The sequence below is a fragment of the Rattus rattus genome, chromosome 11, assembly GCF_011064425.1.
Source record: "Rattus rattus isolate New Zealand chromosome 11, Rrattus_CSIRO_v1, whole genome shotgun sequence".
NCBI classification, from domain to species: domain Eukaryota; kingdom Metazoa; phylum Chordata; class Mammalia; order Rodentia; family Muridae; genus Rattus; species Rattus rattus.
Window position 1 is genome coordinate 75,161,798 of NC_046164.1, and position 12,754 is coordinate 75,174,551.

The 12,754-nt window shown below is 44.4% G+C and overlaps 1 pseudogene; it reads right to left on the reverse strand.

Annotated features, from left to right (window-relative positions):
• Nucleotides 1-6,305: 6,305 nt before the first annotated feature.
• Nucleotides 6,306-6,921, reverse strand: LOC116912759 (annotated as a pseudogene).
• Between the last annotated feature and the right edge of the window lie 5,833 nt (nucleotides 6,922-12,754).

The following is a 12,754-nucleotide window of genomic DNA, read 5'->3' on the forward strand; positions in this document are numbered from 1 at the left end:
AAATTAGGCTGGTGGCCAAGATTTTAATTTTATAAATAAATGTCCATTGACACGTTTTTGTCTAAGATGTCTTCTCCTTCTCCTTCTCCTTCTCCTTCTCCTTCTCCTTCTCCTTCTCCTTCTCCTTCTCCTTCTCCTTCTCCTCCTCCTCCTTCTCCTTCTCCTTCTCCCTCCCCTTCCCTTCCCTCTTCCCCTTTCTTTCTGCTTCCTCTTATTCTTTCTCTTCTGCCTCTTCCTCCTTCTCTTTTTTATTTATGGAACGTGCCTCCTTCAAATGTGTCCCCAGAGCTGAAACCTATGATTTTAAGTGCATTTATGACTCTGAAGTGCACAGTTAGCAATTTCATTCCTTGGGCTACATGAGGATTATCAGACGATAATCAGATTCCGTTACCGTATCTAGCTAAGGTTCAGTCCCAACTCTTACAGGACAGACATCAGTGACGCCAGCAAGCACAGGGCTTCATCATATACTCACCTAATCATATCAGTGTCTCATCCCACTTTCATAGTCACGCATTATGTTTGCCAGGCTTCACTAACTTACTAACTGCAGTATGATAAAAGGATACCACCGGGCTTGTGGGGGGAGGGCTTGGTACTAAGGGTTGAACCCCAGACTTGCACATGGTAAGCATGTGCTACACCACTGAACTGAACAGCCAGCCATGAGATCTCTCTCTTTTTTTTTTTTTTTTTTTTTTTTCAGAGCTGGGGACCAAACCCAGGGCCTTGCGGTTGCTAGGCAAGCGCTCTACCACTGAGCTAAATTCCCAACCCCATGAGATCTCTTTTTAGTTTAATTTTTATTAGTCATACAATTACCTCTGACTACAATGTAGTCTGTCACTCAGAGCAGCATTTCACACTGTGCCAGGGGGCAGCTTGGAGTTGGGGTAGGGCAGTGCTCTGGGCCCAGGATGTTTGCTTGGTAGTTCTCCAAGGGAAGCTGTTTGTTTAGGCAGGCCCTGGAGATGTGATGAGGGTTCACTAATCTGGCTTCTCTGTACTCCAGTAGGCTGGAGAGATGGCTCAGCGGTTAAGGGCACCGGCTGCTCTTCCAGAGGTCCTGGGTTCAATTCCCAGCAACCACATGGTGGCTCATAACCATCTGTAATGGGATCTGATGCCCTCTTCTGGTGTGTCTGAAGACAGCTACAGTGTACTTATACATAATAAATAAATAAATAAATAAATAAATAAGTCTTTAAAAAAAAAAAAACGAGTTTGGGGGGCCTATGTGAAAAGGCAAGGAAGGTGGCCCATGTTACCGTGAACGTGAGTAGCCATATCCCCAACTTTTGGCTCTTTGGGGTACTGCACCTTCATTTCCTTGTCTTCAGACTGTATTTGGTGAAGGGCTGTGCCCACAGTTCAGACAGGGGTACACTCCCTGTACTCAAAGCCTCTTTTGTCACAGGCAGTGGCCTTGTGATCTGCCTGCAAACACCTGCATTAAAGGCAACTTGCAGAGAGGCTGTGACATCCTTGCCCTGCCCACCTTTCGTACTCTAGACAGAGAGACTGAATATCTGGAGTTCTAGTGTATCTTGCGGTCCCGAAGGATCAGTAAATGATGATTTTTAAAATAGGCCATTCAGGAGTGACATCAGAAAACCAGTAAACAGGGAAGCTCTAAGATAGCATCTCTCCATAGAAACATTGATAAAATAAGCTGAGATGTCAGGACGAACTTTGTAGGCTCTCGAAAAAAAATAGATAAATGTCTATAGCAACCAGGCAAACAAAGAATTAAAAAAAAAAAAAGCTGGCCTGAAAAATTCTAGGGCAGGTTTATGACGCTTTTACTCACCTTTGCCTCTTGTCTTCCCCAGTGTAGCGCCTGCCTCTGTCTTAAAGCAACAGGAGCAGCTGCTTTACAACACAGAGGGAACTGGGTGAAGGTGCACACCTTTAATCCAGGTGCCTGGGAGGCAGAGGCAGGCAGAGCTGTATGAGTTCCAGGCCAGCCTGATCTACAGAGTGAGTTCCTGGACAGCCAGGGCCACACAGAGAGACCCCGTCTTGTAAAAACAAAAACCACAGACAAACCACAGAGGGAATTCTGTTCAGGGCTGATCAAACATTCATTGATCAGCTTAAAGATAGGACACTACTCCAAACTGTACCTGGGGTAGAGTTTATAAGAAGAGACCCACAAAGGACCAACCAGCTCAAAGAAGCTAGGCAAGTAGAAAGTTGAAAAGCGGCTGTTGTGTTCTGGGAGAAAGGATGATAAATCCGTCTCTTTAGGATACACCATCACCTCTCACCCAGCAGTCACAAAGCATCCAGATTCCCAAGCCCACTAGTAAAATGTGGGCTGACCTTCCTTCCATTCTCCCTTTGGTTAAAATTGGTTTTGAGACAGACTTTCTCTGTGTGGAACCTGCCTGCCCTGGAGACCAGATTTGCTCTGGAGACCAGATTGGCCTGAAATTCACTGTGTATCCTAGAGATGACTCTGAACTCATAGCAATCCTCCTGTCATAGCCTGAAGGTTGGGATTGCAGGTGTGAGCCACCACACCCAGCCTTTCAGACCCTCACTAAGCACTGCCACTTTTTTTTTTTAAACAAAAATATCATCTAGATCGATAACATCAAAGGTTAAGAAAGTGAAACCAGGTAGGGAACCTGGGTCCTATGATAGAGAGGTTGTACCTAGGAACCTGGCTGAGAGATGACCCAGGGGTCAAGTAAGAGCATACATATCTTCACAGGGCTTTGTCTCAGGATGCTGCTTCTCTACACTCTGCCATGTGGTCTTTATTTGTTCTCTAAGACTAAATCCAGGAGCCATTTGAACAGCAATATAAACTGCCTCACCATGGAACCTAGATCCTACCGTTCTTCTGCCTTGGTAGCCTATGCATATGTAGGCAAGCACTCATAAAATAAAAAGAATTTTATTTTTTAAAATCACAAAGGTGAGGGGTAGGGGATTTAGCTCAGTGGTAGAGCGCTTGCCTAGTGCGCAAGGCCCTGGGTTCGGTCCCCAGCTCCGAAAAAAAAAAAAAAAAATCAAAAAAAAATTTTCAAAATTCCTAAAAAAAAAAAAAAAAACCCTAAAAAAAAAAACGCAAGGAAAATGTTAAAGTAAAAAAAGCTAATAAAACCTGTAAAAAAAAAAAAAAAAAAAATAAAAAATAAAAAAAAAAAAAAAAAAAAAAAAAAAAAAAAAAAAAAAAAAAAAATAAATAAAAAAAAGATAGTATGAAAAAAAGGGCTGAGAGATGGCTCAGTGGTTAAGAGCACTGACTGCTCTTCCAGAGGTCCTGAGTTCAATTCCCAGCAACCACATGGTGGCTCACAACCATCTGTAAAGAGATCCGATGCCCTCTTCTGGTGTGTCTGAAGACAGCTACAGTGTACTTATATATAATAAATGAATAAATCTTAAAAAAAAAAAAAAAAAGATAGTATGAGAATGAGTTTGAGGCCAGTCTGGGCAACTTAGCCAGATCCCATTTAAACAAAAAGGTTATGGAATGAAATAAAAATATAGAAAATGTGTTGTAAAACAACTAAAAAGTCGAATGAAATAAAAACCTAGAAAACCAAATGTGTGTACAGGAAAGATGTACTAACAGGGAAATTTTGAGTTCAACTACATATATCATAAAAGAAATGATCAGTGTGGAGAGGCAGACTGTGGTGCAGCATTCAAAACGCTGAAGCAAGAAGACTAGATGTGACCCTCCCTGCCCCCAGGAGCAGAGATGACAGATAGATGGGGTCGGGGGAGGTGTTCAGAAGCCCCGTGAATAGTAAGGGCACACTGGGACTAGCTTCGGGGAGACAGATCAACTTTACTTGGGGTGATTCAAGGGTTATGTAGTTTTGGGTTAAGAGGGTAGGAATATCCAAGGTAAGCAAAGGTCATTGACTGAAGGCTTAAGGTACTTAGATGTCTCATTACCATAGGGAAGAATTCTAGGAATCTCAGGTTCTAGCTGAATGGGTTCTACTGGGAGAAAGGAAGCTGGACCTGTAATCTTAACCAAGGAATGACATTCCATTTGCAGGTTTACGGTAGGATGTGGGGTCTGGGATTGTAATGGCTATTCCTGGTTGTCAACTTGACTTTATCGGGAATGAACTACAATCCAGAATTGGAGAGCTCACGTGTGATCCAGATCTTGAAGCCGGAAGACACAAGTTTCTGATCTGGATCTTGACATGGAGATCTTGAGGCATAGTGGCCATGAAAGGCTTAGATCCAAGGAAAGTAGTACCTGCCTTTAATCCCAGGAGACTAAGGCAAGGAAATCTCAAGGTCATCCTAGGACAAAACAAGTCCCAGATCCCAGGCATGGTGGTACACACCTTTAATCTGGGCCATACGTTCTGCTGGAGACTTATATAACGACATTGGAAGAAGGAAGATTTGCTCTTCTTTGCCTGCTTGTATTTACTTGCTAGCACATCTGTTGAAATCTACTTCTACAGAAGATCAGCTGAAACAACTAGTTTCATGGGACTGAGCAACTACTAGATTCTTGTTTTGTTTTTGTTTTGTTTTGTTTTGTTTTGTTTTTTTTCCGGAGCTGAGGACCGAATCTAGGGCCTTCCGATTGCTAGGCAAGTGCTCTACCACTGAGCTAAATCCCCAACCCCAACTACTAGATTCTTAGACTTCCCATTCACAGCTGACCATTTTTGGAGTATTTAGACTATAGACTATAAGTCATCACAATAAATTCCCTTGATATATAGAGACATTCCATAAGTTCTGTGATTCTAGAGAATCCTAACTAAGACAAATTGGTACCGGGAGTGGGGTGTACTCCTACCAGGAGCCACACATTCAATTAAATTGGAAGCTCAAATTTCCCCCTGGTCATTTTGGGTTTCTAATGCCCTTAAACCAAAAGGCTAAGAAAGGAATAACAGTGTTAGAAGGGATGACAGATCTGGGGAAATTGGATTTTTTTTTCCACAATGAAGATAAGAAGGATTATGTCTGGAGTGCAGGAGATCCCTTAGGGTGTCTCTTAGTACTACCATGTCCTATGATTAAAGTCAGTAGAAAACTACAACAGCCTAATCCAAGCAGAATGACAAAGGACAAAAGACCCATCAGAAATGAAGATATGGGTCATTTCACCAGGAAAAGAGCCAAGAAGACCTGCTGAGGTGCTTGCAGAGGATGGAGGAAATACAGTAGAGGAAGGTAGTTATAAATACCATCTAAGGCCACATGACCAGTTGCAGAAATGAAGACTATAAAGTAATATGAATGCTTCTGTTTTATATTGTTAACACAATTGTATAGCTAACGTGCTTTTTTCCAATTTCTTTAGTATCAATTGGTACTCAAGTTGAGATACTAAAAGAATGTTCCCAAAGGACAATGCCCCATTGTTAATTTACAAGTGTGTTTGCGATGGTACAAAGAATAGTTGTATCATGTTAGGTGTACTTATGATCTTGTTATTGTTTCATGTGGACATGAGATATTATTTGTGTCAGGTTGACAAGGGGTAGAGTGTAATGGCTATTCCTAGTTGTCAACTTGACTACATCTGGAATGAACCACAATCCAGAATTGGAGGGCACACCTGTGATCCAGATCTTGAAGCTGGAAGACACAAGTTTCTGACCTGGATCTTGGCATGGAGATCTTGAGGCACAGTGGCTATGAAAAGCTTAGGTCCAGGCAAGGTAGTACATGACTTTAATTCCAGGAGATAAAGCCAAGCATATACAAACCAACACAGGGACCCACCACCCACCCAGGTTAAGAAGAGAAAGCCTTACAAAGGGAGTCCCCACTTTGCAGTGAGCACAGAGGGCTATCCAGACAATGGTAGATTTCAACCTTAATTATCAGGGCAACAGCTGACAGCTTCTTCCTCCTCCTCTTCCTCCTCCTCCTCCTCCTCCTCCTCCTCCTCCTCCTTCTCCTCTTCCTCCTCCTCCTCCTCCTTCTTTATTTAAGTCAAATAATTTATTAGCACATAGGACCCTCCAGAAAAATATTGCCTTGTGGTCTGTTGGGAAGCAGCAAAGGCAGCACCTGTATTCTGTCATCATCTTCGGTGTGCACTTCTAAGTCCCAGCCCAGCTGTGCAGCCCTCATTTTCGTAGCTTCGGGATATGGTATTGGGACACGTGGGAGGGGCAGCCCTGCTACTCATTTTGAAGTCATTCCATGGTTATCACTTTAATATAAAACTCAGTTGTCTAAATGTACCCACTACCCACAGGAGCAGTGACTAAAGAACCTTTGGCCCCCACTTCCCTGGTCGGCGGTGGAGGAAGGGCAGGCGAGGCAGGCTAGAGGCACAGTCTTTATTGGGTTCACACTAGGAATCCATTGGTCTTGAGGACCTCTGTGAACTTGCAGATTTTCTTCTCCACATTGTTTTCTGCCTGTTTCCATAGCCTCAAGGGCTGCTTCTTCTTCCAATAGTGGATCTTGGCCTTTTCCTAACGTTTCTCCTCCAGAGTGGCTGTCACTGCCTGGTACGTCTACCTGACCGCATGAGCCAGACGCCCCAGGTAAGCAAACTTTCTGGTAGGCTTCAGCCGCACAGCCTTGACGGCAGCAGGGACCACCATCTGCTTTTCCTTGTCATGGGGTGGAGGGATCCCATTCAACACTTTGAGGCGTTCCAGGGCAGCCTGGCCTCTCTTGGTCTTGTGGGGCAGCATGCCTCCCACCGTGCGCCAAAAAATATGGCTTGGGGCTCGGAAGTGGTAGGGACCTCGAGAAAGGCTGGTGTTTATCCGCTTTCGGAGAGAGGCCAGAGACTTTAACTTGTTTCTGTAGAAATTTCCAGAAATGTTGATGCGCTCACAGCGCACAACCACCACCTTCCAGCCCAGCTGTACCTGCTGGGCCACAATGGCCGCCAGGCGGCCCAGAAGATGGCCCCGGCCATCCAATACTAGAACCTGCCCCTCCGCCATCTTCGGCAGCTGCCTAGGAAAAGCAGCTGACAGCTTTTTACAAAGTGAGGTCCTATCTCTTACACCAAAACAATAATAAAAGGTGGTTGTGTTTTACTTTGCTGTGTAAGGGCTTTTTATTTGCATTTGAGACAAGGTCACACTCACCGAGTAGCCCTGGTTGGCCTGGAACTCTGTATGTTGACCAAGTTTGCAGCAAACTCACAGAGATCAGCCAGACTCTGATTTCCAAGTGCTGGAATCAAAGGTGTGAGGCACTGTGTCCAACAGCACAATGGTTGCCAGACTCGGGCTTTTTGTGACTAAAAAGGTATATGGTTCAAACGGGAGTATATGGTTCAAAATGGATGATTGTGCAGATGTGCATGTGTGTGTGTGTGTGTGTGTGTGTGTGTGTGTGTGTGTGCGCGTGCGTGCGTGCATGTGCAGGACAGAACAGCCAGAGGTGCACAACGAAACCTTGTGTTGAAAAAAACAAAAACGGGCTGGAGAGATGGCTCAGTGGTTAAGAGCACTGGCTGCTCTTCCAGAGGTCCTGAGTTCAATTCCCAGCAACCACATGGTGGCTCACAACCATCTGTAATGGGGTCCAATGCCCTCTTCTGGTGTGTCTGAAGACAGCTACAGTGTACTCACATACATAAAATAAATAAATTTAAAAAAAAAAAAGAAAAAAACAAAAACAAAAAATTCTCTAGGCTGGAAAGATGGCTACGTAACTAAGAGCAGAGGTTACTCTTTTAGAGGACAAGTTTTTGATTCCCAGCTCCCACTCAGAGGCTCACAACCATCTATAACTAAGGGGATGCAGGGACTCTGACACCCCCTTCTGACTTCCACAGGCACTAGATGCACACACGTGGTTCAGACACTCAGGCAAAACATCCACAAACATAAAATAAAATTATAACTAATAATAACAATAACAACAACAACAACAATAATAATAATAGTCTCTTCCCAGTAATAATAATGATAATAATAATAATAATAATAATAATAATAGTCTCTTCCCTATATACTCCAGACATTTTGGTCTTCTCTCATTTTCTTCTCTACATCTCTCTGAGTGCACGGACTGGACCCTTTTTCTCTTTCTCTTCCTCCTCCCGCCCCTTCTCTCTCCTCATGGTGACTTCCCTGGCCTTGGTCCTTGGGGCCAGTGAACTCACCCGAGACTAGCTTTCCAATAAACCTGGGCTAGAAAGTTCAGGGTTGGAGGCAGGGTATGCCAGGTAGGGACTGAGGGATTCTGGAAGAACCTGGAGGCCAGGTCTGCTGTATGTAAAATATGTACCTCAGTCCCCTGTTCTGGGATCCAAAACCAAAGCACTAGTGCGGAAGAGTCTCATGGGGCCAAACCTTAAGAACTCTATGCAAGGGCTGGAGAGATGGCTCGCGGTTAAGAGCACTGACTGTTCTTCCAGAGGTCCTAAGTTCAAATCCCAGCACCACATGGTGGTTCACAACCATCTGTAATGGGATCTGATGCCCTCTTCTGGTGTGTCTGAAGACTGTAACAGTGTACTTATAAATAATAAATAAGTAAATAAATAAAAAAAAAAGAACTCTAAGCAAGTAAGGATTGCTGAGAACATAAGTTTCCCAATTGGATGTCCAATACCAAAAAGGTGTACACACAAGTAACATTATACAGACTAAGCAGGGTGTATCTATGTATTTAGGAATATATGCTTATATATTCCTTAATATATAATATATGTGTGTATCAATTAAGGAAAAAGCGGCTATGAATTTGCGAGAGAATAAAGGAGGAGGTGTATATGGGAGGGGTTGGAGGGAGGAAAGGGAATGGTGAAATAACGGAATTATATTTTAACTTCGAAACATTAAAAACCCAAAGGTAGGAACTTTACAATGTTATAAGAATAAGTAACACAACACTTTTTCTATCTGCTTGTTTTTTGAGACAGGGTCTTTGTACTATGTAGTCTTGGCTGTCTGTCCTGCAATTCACTATGTGGACCAGGTTGTCTTCCAACTCACAGAGATCCACCTGCCTCTGCTTCCTAAGGGTTGGAACACCGCACTCCCTAACACAATACTTTGAATGCCAACAGATTGAACGGCATAGAAATGAGTAAAGTGCTAAATCTTTTAATGCCCAAACTGACACACAACTGAAAACCGGGTAGAACCGGAATAAAGGAACCCAGTCTGTGATTTTAAAACTCTCCCCTAAGAAAAGCTGAGGCCCAGAAGGCTTCACTGGCGAAGTCTACCAAACATTTACCTAAGAATCAACACCGAGTCTTCTGAAATGCTTCCCACACTACTGAGGGGGAACGAGCATTTGCTGATTCGTCTACTGTGGTTTGAAGACCATTTGAGCGAATGGGAAGCTTGGATCTCAGAGTGGAAATAGAGCGGTGGAACCTTTAAGAGGTGGGACCTAGGAACGGAAGCGTGGTGATACGAACTGTGCTCGAAACTTTTAGAGTGGGAACCAGGTCTCAGAGTGGTGAAATACAGAACCTTTATGAGATGAGACTCAGTTATAGGTCCGAGGGTTTTTAAGAGAATTGCTTGTAGAGAGAATTGAGACTGCTCTCCTAGCGGGCACCTCGACAGAGCAACACGTGACCAGCACATGACCGTGGTGGCAAAGGCTCAGGTGAGCCTCAGTTGCGACAATGGGAGGGAGAGAAGGGCCTGGCAGGTAACCTGGGCAGCACAGGAGAGCTGCTCCTCTTGGGGCAAGCGAGCTGGTCATGAGAGTGGGAAAGCCGTCTTTGCCACTTGCCGGCTACAGTGTTGGGTGAGCTAGCCTGGGCAATGTTGGAGATCTCACCCTGATGGTGGGGGTGCAGGAGATCTGACCGACTGACCAACTCAGCTACCAACCAGGCCCAGATCCAAGGCTCTGTGTTGGCCCACCCCAACATCACCTCATCTGTGATCAGCTGGAGCGAAGGGGCAGGTCTTGCACATTCAAAGCAGCAGGAGCTCAATGACAGGGCAGCAACAGAATATCTGAGAGGAGTCCCAATGGGGATCCAGTATTGATAGTATAGTAGAAGCCAGAGGCTTCAAACCAATAACTCATTGCAATCAACGTTTGCAAGTAAAGATGTGTGTGGGGAAAGGGTGCACTGTGGGACACACTGACACGCAATTGCTTCCATGGTGAGGTGGGGTTATTTTTTTGTTGTTGTTTTTTGTTTAGGGAGGGGATGCCAGGGTGGAGAGCGGATATGAGGGACTGAGAGATGAATGGGATTGGGGTGAATGGTGTGAAATTCACCAAGAATCAATAAAAAGTTGGGTGTCGTGTTCTGTTTTAAGAAGACAGATCTCGGGGGTTGGGGATTTAGCTCAGTGGTAGAGCCCTTGCCTACCAAGCGCAAGACCCTGGGTTCGATCCCCAGCTCCGAAAAAAAGAAAAGAAAAAAGAAGACAGATCTCCTGGCACCATTGGATTTTTACAGCAAGTCGTTGTAAAAGCCTGGGTTTGGCTCTTGGTCACCCTGCCTCTTTGAATAAGCCCTCCACACTGTAGTCCACCGTGAAGCTTCCACGGTACTGACACTAAGCATTCAAAACCATGAAACAAACATCCTTTTAAAAATATTTTTAGGGGGGTTGGGGATTTAGCTCAGTGGTAGAGCGCTTGCCTAGGAAGCGCAAGGCCCTGGGTTCGGTCCCCAGCTCCAAAAAAAAGAATAGAAAAAAAATATTTTTAAAGGTTTATTTATTTATTTTATATGCCTACACTGTTGCTGTCTTCAGACACACCAGAAGAGGGCATAGGATCCCATTACAGATGATTGTGAGCCACCATGTGGTAGCTGGGAATTGAACTCAGGACCTCTGGAAGAGCAACCAGTGTTCTTAGGCTTTGAGTCATCTCCCCAGACCCCTTAAGAAGTTTTTTTAATGGGTGGTAGCATGTGTGCACAGGAATGTGCCCTCAGAGGTGTAGAGTCTTCTCGGAGCTGGAGTTACAGGCGTTGTGAGCCAAGCAACGTGAGTGCCGGAAACCAAAGATGGATCCTGTGCAAGGGCAGTGTGTGCTTTTAACTCCGGAGCTGTCTCTCCGACCTCTAAACAACCTTTCGATATCAACTTCCTCTGCCTCGGGTAGCGTGCGTTTTGCAACGAAAAACTGAGACATAATTCTGTGAGCGCACCCTCACAGCATCCTGCTCTTAGGATATTCTGACATTACAAGAAAACCATAAATCAGTGTGAGTGATCGCTAAGCCAAGTAGGAGACTGAAGCAGGAGGGTCACGAGTTCGAGTGTGGGCTACCGCAAAACCCAAAAGAACTAAAGAGAACTGTGGCTCACCATTCCTTTAAAATGCCCCTAAGCAAATCAAACTGGACAGCTATTAAAGGGTTACACAGAGCCAAGCAGGATTTTTTCTTAGATTGTAAACATAGTTCAACACATTGAAGCCACTTGCTAGAATACACTATATAGTGACATAAAAACCGCATACTGAGGCTGGGGTGGTGGCTCGGCACGCAGGAGCATACTCTGCTTTTCCAGGGGACCCAAGTCCTACATGGGAGTTTTTCAAGACAGGGTTTCTCTGTGTAGCCCAGGTTGTCCAGGAACTAGCTCTCTAGACCAGGCTGGCCTCGAACCCAGAGATCTGCCCTCCTCTGCCTCTAGAGTGCTGGGATAAAGGCATGAGGTGCCAGCGCCGCCGCCGCCTACACAGAGAAACTCTGTCTAATAAGAAGCCAAAACCAAACCAAACCAAAAAAAAAAAAAAAAACAAAATATATAACAAAATAATAATAATAATAAAGAAATCTGGGGGTTAGGGATTTAACTCAGTGGTAGAGCGCTTGCCTAGGAAGCGCAAGGCCCTGGGTTCAGTCCCCAGCTCCGAAAAAAAGAACCAAAAAAAAAAGAAATCTGGGAGAAACTCCAGTCTGTCTGAGGAAGCCTGGGTTCAATCCCCCAGGACTTAAAACAAAACAAAACAAAACAAAAAACCTTCAATGATATCTGTAAACAAAAAGAAAGAAAGGAAGAAAGGAAGATCTATATACTGAAAACTACAAACACTGCCAAAAGAAATTTCAAAAAGTGTAACTAAGTGGCCTCGCCATGCTTGTTGTGAGTGGGAGGACAACGGGATCTGTCATAGTTCCCATCACAATCCCTACAACGTGGTTTTTCAAAATAGAAAAACCACCATGAAATTCATATGGAATCTCAAGGGACCTTCGATAGCCCAACAAGCAACAAACAAGGATGAAGTGGGAGGTCTCCTACTTCCTGATTTCAACGTGCATTATAAAACCTCGGTCATCCCACTGCTGGTGTGAAGGCTGCCAACAGAACCGGGGCAGCCTTTTCAACTCATGCCACTGGAGAAAAGCTGCACATACACGGGATGTGTGTGTCCCTACTTTACAGTTTAAAAAAGTTAGCTTAAAATCATAAAGGAGCAAGAGATAAGGCTAAAAAAACACTCAGATCAGGTTCTCAACTTGTGGGTCAAGACACCTGAGGGACTGTCAGATTCTCGACCTGGGGGGATGTCAAATGATACTTTTACAGGGGGCACTTAAGCCATCAGATATCAGATATTTACAATTCATAATAGTAGCAAAATTGCAGTTATGAAGTAGCAATTAAAATTATTTTAGGGGCTGGGGATTCAGCTCAGTGGTAGAGCGCTTACCTAGGAAGCGCAAGGCCCTGGGTTCGGTCCCCAGCTCCGAAAAAAAGAACCAAAAAAAAAAAATTATTTTATGGGGGGCTAGAGTGGTTAAGAGCACTGACTGCTCTTCCAGAGGACCCGGGTTCAATTCCCAGCAACCACATGGCGGCTCACAACTGTCTGTAACTCCAAG